Raw genomic sequence first — 9,534 nt, 5'->3', positions numbered from 1 at the left:
GGCAGAGGGAGAGAGAAACAGAGAGAGAGAGAGAGAGAGACAAGACAGGCGCTGAGAGACACACAGGGGGAGAAGGAACACCGGAGCTGGGAACGAGCGGAAGTCACGCCCATTTTCACACGTCACTCTGCATGTCACAAGCAGGTCCCAATGTCCATCCACCCTGCAGGGGAGGGTGTGGTGGGGGCTCACACGAGGACACGTGACCAGAAGTCATTAAGCTGAGAGCATTGTGGGGAGGCAAACCCCAGGGGCCGAGATGACACACTGGGCCTGAATCTAAACATGACACAGTGACACAGGAGGTGGTATGTCAGCAAGAACGAAATCACAGTTATGTTCAGTTTCTCCCCTCAGCCCCGCCCCGACAGGGAACTGGGAAGCAGGTGGCAAGGGGAGTGACTTTCTCCGGACCCCAGGGCAGACCCCACCCAGCCTGTGTGGGGTGTGCTCTGCGCTCCGCCAGCCCTCTGTGGGGCCCTCCCTCTGCTGAGTCTGTGCACGAGCTCCCTGGGATGCCAGCCCGCGGGGGTGACAGGTGCGGTAGGTGTTTGTGCCTCTGGAGACACGATGGCTTCCCCGGGAAGGAGGGGCCAGGATGATCCCCACTGTGCCGATGGGGGACTGGGGAGACCCTGAGAGGCAGGCGGCTCATCCAGGGTGACAGCACTGCGGGCGACGGCGGGCCGGGTCCGAACCCAGCTGCCTCCTCAGAGCTGGCGCCCTGGCTGCATCCAGGCCTCCGCAGGGTCCTGGGCAGGGGGGCCGAGCAGGTGTCACTGTGTGCGGACACGGCATGGGCTGGGAGCTGAGCAGTCAGCAGCCCAGAGAGGCCCTTGGGGAGCTCTGCGGAACGAGGAAGCTTGGGGAAGGGGACCCCAGGAAGTGACCTCACTTCCCTGGCAACCGAACCCAACACAACTTAGAACCCAGGTCACCGGGCACCCACTCTGTCGAGAAGCCCCTACTCAGCTCACCCGGTTGGTCAACTCACTTCAACTCAGTCACACATGTTCTGCTGCGTCCCAACACCCCGAGGCCGCGGCCCCCGGAAGGCCCGCAGCGAGGGCCTGGGCCAGCGGTGCCGGCGCTGGCTCAGCTCTCACCCCAGGCGCCTCTGGCCTTTTGGCCACAGGGACCCAAAGGTAACCCAGGGAGGCCCGGGGCAGGCCCGCCCAGGCCGGGCCACCACTCAGACCCCACCCGGGTAGAGCCCCACATCCCCTTCCCTTTGCTGGTGGAGGTGGGCAGTCATGTTGGGCTGGGGTGGGGGGGCCTGCCTCAAGCACGAGCAGGTCAGAGGCCTGGGGGGGCCTGTCACGTCCGCACCCCGGGTCCCAGCTGGCGGGCTGGGCTGTGGCCAGCCGGGCAGGGCCCTGCCGCCCGAGTCGAAGCCCGTGCCCTCTGGCTGTGTCTCTTCCCTCCCGGGTGGCCGTCTCAGCTGACCAAGGTCCCAGTCTGATCTGGCAGCAGAGGGTCGAGCGGGCAGAAGCGGGAGTGGTCCTGGCCGGGCAGGGCTCTGAGACCTCCGGGCCCGGCCCGCTGCCACTCACTGTCACTGCAGAGCCGGACACTGCAGGAGCCGCTGGATCAGGACACCCACGCCTCCTCCCCGAGCGAGGGGCCGCTGCACGCTTCTCAGGGCCAGCACCAGCTCCGGGTGAGTCTGCACACGGAGGGGTCCCCGCCACCGCGACGGCCTCCTCCCCAGAAACCGCCCAGGAGTCACGCCAGGGTCCTGCCCGCGGCTGACAGGCAGCTCAGCAGACCCGGCTCTGACCTGGAGCAGCTCCCTGGGAGTCAGGTGGAGGACCAGGAGCCCACCGAGGCACAGCCCCAAGGTGAGAAGGGCGGGGCCGGTGAACGTGCGGAGGCGAGGGAGGGCCGAGGGCTGGGCCACACAGGGAGGCGTCCCCAGAGGCTGCTGCTGGTACCAGAGCCAACATTGGTCTCAGACCACCTGTCTACACGAGTTCAGTCACAAAACACATCCTGTGGGCACTTGCTGTTGGGAGCTGTCCGGAAAGCTCCGGGAAGACGTCTGGCCTTGAAGAGGCCCACGGAAAGGGAGGCACGAGGCTCAAGATTTCCTCTCTCACAGCACGAGCGAGCGCCTCCACGAGACTGAAAGCTCTCTCCACTTCCAACAGTCACAGATCCAGAGCAGGCGGGGGCAGGGGAAGATGCCAGAGACCAAAACCAGGACCATCAGGATCCAGCGGGAGACCCCGAGCTCCCTCCTGCTGCTCCTGCAGCTTCTGCAGCTCCAGCAGCTAACGCTGCTCCTGAAGATCCTGCCGCTCCTGCTGCTCCTGACGATCCCGCAGCTCCTGCTGCTCCTGAAGCTCCCGCAGCTCCTGCTGCTTCCAAAGGTCCTGAAGATGCTGCACCTGCAGCTGGAACGCTGGGCCACGCAGAGCCAGTTCAGGCGTCACCAGCCCCTGGGGCTGAGCCCCTCTGCGCCCACCCGCACCTTCTTCTTCACAATCCCACCATGAATCCCCTCCCGCACCCGACCTTGACTTCCATTCCCCTGAAGTGATTTGTGCTTGCTTTTTCTTCACTTTCCTCTGTTTCTCTCATATCGGTTATGGCATCCTTTATTTTGCCGTTTTAAGTTTCTTTTAATAAAATATAGACTTGGTCCCTCTGAAATTGTGCAATTCAGGAGCACTGGGTGCCTTCACGATGCCGTGCGACCATCACTACCATGCAGGCTCACACCATTCCTTTCTTCAAAGTAAAAACTTGGATCCACAGCACGCACTGCCCCCCACCCCCTCACCCCCCAGCCCCTGACAGCCCCGAGTCCTCTTCCCCTCTGGGTGTCTTTACCTCTCCTGGGTGTTCCCTGTCAATGAAGCCACAGGAAAGCTGGCTTTGCGTGCCTGCCCACGTGGCTTAAGCGGGGGCTGGTGATGTTTTCCTTTGTTTCCACTTGAAATCGCATTTTGATTATTTGAAAGGGAAATCCAGGTGGGCTAAAGAGGTCATGTGCATAACGAAGCCCTTTCGGTAACTCTGTGCATAACCTCGGGGGAGGCACTGCTCTTCCCCCTGTGACACCACAGACACAAGACACAAGGGAGATGCTTAGCTCTTCCTGGGGCAGAAACAAAAGCACGCAAATCAAGAAACCAGCAAAAGCCCAGAAATATACCCGGAAAGACACTCCACGACCCGCAAGGTCCCAAAGGTTGGAGAAAGGCTACACATCCCCGGGGTCCAAAAACCCCTCGAAACCCAGTGCTCTAAACAAACACAACACACACGGGCAGTTCCAACGAGAGGCACAGCAGGTGGCCAGTGTGCGTTACACGTGCTCGACCTCTCGGGGGAGGACACAGGCAGACGGACACACTGTGGAGACAGCACTGGTCACCATGACGCTGGCAGGTCTTTAGCCTGGTGACAGCCAGCCCTGGTGACAACGTGAGGAGGCAGAGGCCTCAGCAGATCCCCCGGAGGGACGAGACAACACACACTCCTCTTCAGGGAAACAGTGAGCAGGACGCATCAAAGGGCCACAGGCGCAGCAGCCCTTCCCCGGCAGTGCCGATCCTTACAGCTGACCCCACCAAAGTGCTCGCACAACTTGCAAAGAGGTTTGTACTTCAGCACCATGAAAAGAATCACTATGTCATCAAGGCATTTTCACAAGTGACCTGCCCTGGGCCCTAACGATACAAACACATAAATACACAGATACGCAGGTAAATGGACACGCACATGCATCCAGGAAAAGAGACAGAGAGACTGAAACACAGACAGGCAGAGGGAGAGAGAAACAGAGAGAGAGAGAGAGAGAGACAAGACAGGCGCTGAGAGACACACAGGGGGAGAAGGAACACCGGAGCTGGGAACGAGCGGAAGTCACGCCCATTTTCACACGTCACTCTGCATGTCACAAGCAGGTCCCAATGTCCATCCACCCTGCAGGGGAGGGTGTGGTGGGGGCTCACACGAGGACACGTGACCAGAAGTCATTAAGCTGAGAGCATTGTGGGGAGGCAAACCCCAGGGGCCGAGATGACACACTGGGCCTGAATCTAAACATGACACAGTGACACAGGAGGTGGTATGTCAGCAAGAACGAAATCACAGTTATGTTCAGTTTCTCCCCTCAGCCCCGCCCCGACAGGGAACTGGGAAGCAGGTGGCAAGGGGAGTGACTTTCTCCGGACCCCAGGGCAGACCCCACCCAGCCTGTGTGGGGTGTGCTCTGCGCTCCGCCAGCCCTCTGTGGGGCCCTCCCTCTGCTGAGTCTGTGCACGAGCTCCCTGGGATGCCAGCCCGCGGGGGTGACAGGTGCGGTAGGTGTTTGTGCCTCTGGAGACACGATGGCTTCCCCGGGAAGGAGGGGCCAGGATGATCCCCACTGTGCCGATGGGGGACTGGGGAGACCCTGAGAGGCAGGCGGCTCATCCAGGGTGACAGCACTGCGGGCGACGGCGGGCCGGGTCCGAACCCAGCTGCCTCCTCAGAGCTGGCGCCCTGGCTGCATCCAGGCCTCCGCAGGGTCCTGGGCAGGGGGGCCGAGCAGGTGTCACTGTGTGCGGACACGGCATGGGCTGGGAGCTGAGCAGTCAGCAGCCCAGAGAGGCCCTTGGGGAGCTCTGCGGAACGAGGAAGCTTGGGGAAGGGGACCCCAGGAAGTGACCTCACTTCCCTGGCAACCGAACCCAACACAACTTAGAACCCAGGTCACCGGGCACCCACTCTGTCGAGAAGCCCCTACTCAGCTCACCCGGTTGGTCAACTCACTTCAACTCAGTCACACATGTTCTGCTGCGTCCCAACACCCCGAGGCCGCGGCCCCCGGAAGGCCCGCAGCGAGGGCCTGGGCCAGCGGTGCCGGCGCTGGCTCAGCTCTCACCCCAGGCGCCTCTGGCCTTTTGGCCACAGGGACCCAAAGGTAACCCAGGGAGGCCCGGGGCAGGCCCGCCCAGGCCGGGCCACCACTCAGACCCCACCCGGGTAGAGCCCCACATCCCCTTCCCTTTGCTGGTGGAGGTGGGCAGTCATGTTGGGCTGGGGTGGGGGGGCCTGCCTCAAGCACGAGCAGGTCAGAGGCCTGGGGGGGCCTGTCACGTCCGCACCCCGGGTCCCAGCTGGCGGGCTGGGCTGTGGCCAGCCGGGCAGGGCCCTGCCGCCCGAGTCGAAGCCCGTGCCCTCTGGCTGTGTCTCTTCCCTCCCGGGTGGCCGTCTCAGCTGACCAAGGTCCCAGTCTGATCTGGCAGCAGAGGGTCGAGCGGGCAGAAGCGGGAGTGGTCCTGGCCGGGCAGGGCTCTGAGACCTCCGGGCCCGGCCCGCTGCCACTCACTGTCACTGCAGAGCCGGACACTGCAGGAGCCGCTGGATCAGGACACCCACGCCTCCTCCCCGAGCGAGGGGCCGCTGCACGCTTCTCAGGGCCAGCACCAGCTCCGGGTGAGTCTGCACACGGAGGGGTCCCCGCCACCGCGACGGCCTCCTCCCCAGAAACCGCCCAGGAGTCACGCCAGGGTCCTGCCCGCGGCTGACAGGCAGCTCAGCAGACCCGGCTCTGACCTGGAGCAGCTCCCTGGGAGTCAGGTGGAGGACCAGGAGCCCACCGAGGCACAGCCCCAAGGTGAGAAGGGCGGGGCCGGTGAACGTGCGGAGGCGAGGGAGGGCCGAGGGCTGGGCCACACAGGGAGGCGTCCCCAGAGGCTGCTGCTGGTACCAGAGCCAACATTGGTCTCAGACCACCTGTCTACACGAGTTCAGTCACAAAACACATCCTGTGGGCACTTGCTGTTGGGAGCTGTCCGGAAAGCTCCGGGAAGACGTCTGGCCTTGAAGAGGCCCACGGAAAGGGAGGCACGAGGCTCAAGATTTCCTCTCTCACAGCACGAGCGAGCGCCTCCACGAGACTGAAAGCTCTCTCCACTTCCAACAGTCACAGATCCAGAGCAGGCGGGGGCAGGGGAAGATGCCAGAGACCAAAACCAGGACCATCAGGATCCAGCGGGAGACCCCGAGCTCCCTCCTGCTGCTCCTGCAGCTTCTGCAGCTCCAGCAGCTAACGCTGCTCCTGAAGATCCTGCCGCTCCTGCTGCTCCTGACGATCCCGCAGCTCCTGCTGCTCCTGAAGCTCCCGCAGCTCCTGCTGCTTCCAAAGGTCCTGAAGATGCTGCACCTGCAGCTGGAACGCTGGGCCACGCAGAGCCAGTTCAGGCGTCACCAGCCCCTGGGGCTGAGCCCCTCTGCGCCCACCCGCACCTTCTTCTTCACAATCCCACCATGAATCCCCTCCCGCACCCGACCTTGACTTCCATTCCCCTGAAGTGATTTGTGCTTGCTTTTTCTTCACTTTCCTCTGTTTCTCTCATATCGGTTATGGCATCCTTTATTTTGCCGTTTTAAGTTTCTTTTAATAAAATATAGACTTGGTCCCTCTGAAATTGTGCAATTCAGGAGCACTGGGTGCCTTCACGATGCCGTGCGACCATCACTACCATGCAGGCTCACACCATTCCTTTCTTCAAAGTAAAAACTTGGATCCACAGCACGCACTGCCCCCCACCCCCTCACCCCCCAGCCCCTGACAGCCCCGAGTCCTCTTCCCCTCTGGGTGTCTTTACCTCTCCTGGGTGTTCCCTGTCAATGAAGCCACAGGAAAGCTGGCTTTGCGTGCCTGCCCACGTGGCTTAAGCGGGGGCTGGTGATGTTTTCCTTTGTTTCCACTTGAAATCGCATTTTGATTATTTGAAAGGGAAATCCAGGTGGGCTAAAGAGGTCATGTGCATAACGAAGCCCTTTCGGTACCTCTGTGCATAACCTCGGGGGAGGCACTGCTCTTCCCCCTGTGACACCACAGACACAAGACACAAGGGAGATGCTTAGCTCTTCCTGGGGCAGAAACAAAAGCACGCAAATCAAGAAACCAGCAAAAGCCCAGAAATATACCCGGAAAGACACTCCACGACCCGCAAGGTCCCAAAGGTTGGAGAAAGGCTACACATCCCCGGGGTCCAAAAACCCCTCGAAACCCAGTGCTCTAAACAAACACAACACACACGGGCAGTTCCAACGAGAGGCACAGCAGGTGGCCAGTGTGCGTTACACGTGCTCGACCTCTCGGGGGAGGACACAGGCAGACGGACACACTGTGGAGACAGCACTGGTCACCATGACGCTGGCAGGTCTTTAGCCTGGTGACAGCCAGCCCTGGTGACAACGTGAGGAGGCAGAGGCCTCAGCAGATCCCCCGGAGGGACGAGACAACACACACTCCTCTTCAGGGAAACAGTGAGCAGGACGCATCAAAGGGCCACAGGCGCAGCAGCCCTTCCCCGGCAGTGCCGATCCTTACAGCTGACCCCACCAAAGTGCTCGCACAACTTGCAAAGAGGTTTGTACTTCAGCACCATGAAAAGAATCACTATGTCATCAAGGCATTTTCACAAGTGACCTGCCCTGGGCCCTAACGATACAAACACATAAATACACAGATACGCAGGTAAATGGACACGCACATGCATCCAGGAAAAGAGACAGAGAGACTGAAACACAGACAGGCAGAGGGAGAGAGAAACAGAGAGAGAGAGAGAGAGAGACAAGACAGGCGCTGAGAGACACACAGGGGGAGAAGGAACACCGGAGCTGGGAACGAGCGGAAGTCACGCCCATTTTCACACGTCACTCTGCATGTCACAAGCAGGTCCCAATGTCCATCCACCCTGCAGGGGAGGGTGTGGTGGGGGCTCACACGAGGACACGTGACCAGAAGTCATTAAGCTGAGAGCATTGTGGGGAGGCAAACCCCAGGGGCCGAGATGACACACTGGGCCTGAATCTAAACATGACACAGTGACACAGGAGGTGGTATGTCAGCAAGAACGAAATCACAGTTATGTTCAGTTTCTCCCCTCAGCCCCGCCCCGACAGGGAACTGGGAAGCAGGTGGCAAGGGGAGTGACTTTCTCCGGACCCCAGGGCAGACCCCACCCAGCCTGTGTGGGGTGTGCTCTGCGCTCCGCCAGCCCTCTGTGGGGCCCTCCCTCTGCTGAGTCTGTGCACGAGCTCCCTGGGATGCCAGCCCGCGGGGGTGACAGGTGCGGTAGGTGTTTGTGCCTCTGGAGACACGATGGCTTCCCCGGGAAGGAGGGGCCAGGATGATCCCCACTGTGCCGATGGGGGACTGGGGAGACCCTGAGAGGCAGGCGGCTCATCCAGGGTGACAGCACTGCGGGCGACGGCGTGCCGGGTCCGAACCCAGCTGCCTCCTCAGAGCTGGCGCCCTGGCTGCATCCAGGCCTCCGCAGGGTCCTGGGCAGGGGGGCCGAGCAGGTGTCACTGTGTGCGGACACGGCATGGGCTGGGAGCTGAGCAGTCAGCAGCCCAGAGAGGCCCTTGGGGAGCTCTGCGGAACGAGGAAGCTTGGGGAAGGGGACCCCAGGAAGTGACCTCACTTCCCTGGCAACCGAACCCAACACAACTTAGAACCCAGGTCACCGGGCACCCACTCTGTCGAGAAGCCCCTACTCAGCTCACCCGGTTGGTCAACTCACTTCAACTCAGTCACACATGTTCTGCTGCGTCCCAACACCCCGAGGCCGCGGCCCCCGGAAGGCCCGCAGCGAGGGCCTGGGCCAGCGGTGCCGGCGCTGGCTCAGCTCTCACCCCAGGCGCCTCTGGCCTTTTGGCCACAGGGACCCAAAGGTAACCCAGGGAGGCCCGGGGCAGGCCCGCCCAGGCCGGGCCACCACTCAGACCCCACCCGGGTAGAGCCCCACATCCCCTTCCCTTTGCTGGTGGAGGTGGGCAGTCATGTTGGGCTGGGGTGGGGGGGCCTGCCTCAAGCACGAGCAGGTCAGAGGCCTGGGGGGGCCTGTCACGTCCGCACCCCGGGTCCCAGCTGGCGGGCTGGGCTGTGGCCAGCCGGGCAGGGCCCTGCCGCCCGAGTCGAAGCCCGTGCCCTCTGGCTGTGTCTCTTCCCTCCCGGGTGGCCGTCTCAGCTGACCAAGGTCCCAGTCTGATCTGGCAGCAGAGGGTCGAGCGGGCAGAAGCGGGAGTGGTCCTGGCCGGGCAGGGCTCTGAGACCTCCGGGCCCGGCCCGCTGCCACTCACTGTCACTGCAGAGCCGGACACTGCAGGAGCCGCTGGATCAGGACACCCACGCCTCCTCCCCGAGCGAGGGGCCGCTGCACGCTTCTCAGGGCCAGCACCAGCTCCGGGTGAGTCTGCACACGGAGGGGTCCCCGCCACCGCGACGGCCTCCTCCCCAGAAACCGCCCAGGAGTCACGCCAGGGTCCTGCCCGCGGCTGACAGGCAGCTCAGCAGACCCGGCTCTGACCTGGAGCAGCTCCCTGGGAGTCAGGTGGAGGACCAGGAGCCCACCGAGGCACAGCCCCAAGGTGAGAAGGGCGGGGCCGGTGAACGTGCGGAGGCGAGGGAGGGCCGAGGGCTGGGCCACACAGGGAGGCGTCCCCAGAGGCTGCTGCTGGTACCAGAGCCAACATTGGTCTCAGACCACCTGTCTACACGAGTTCAGTCACAAAACACATCCT

Source organism: Vicugna pacos, chromosome 17 (genome assembly GCF_048564905.1).
Source record: "Vicugna pacos chromosome 17, VicPac4, whole genome shotgun sequence".
Taxonomy (NCBI): Eukaryota; Metazoa; Chordata; class Mammalia; order Artiodactyla; family Camelidae; genus Vicugna; species Vicugna pacos.
The sequence above is the reverse complement of the archived record's forward strand: the minus strand, read 5'-3'. Positions refer to the sequence as shown.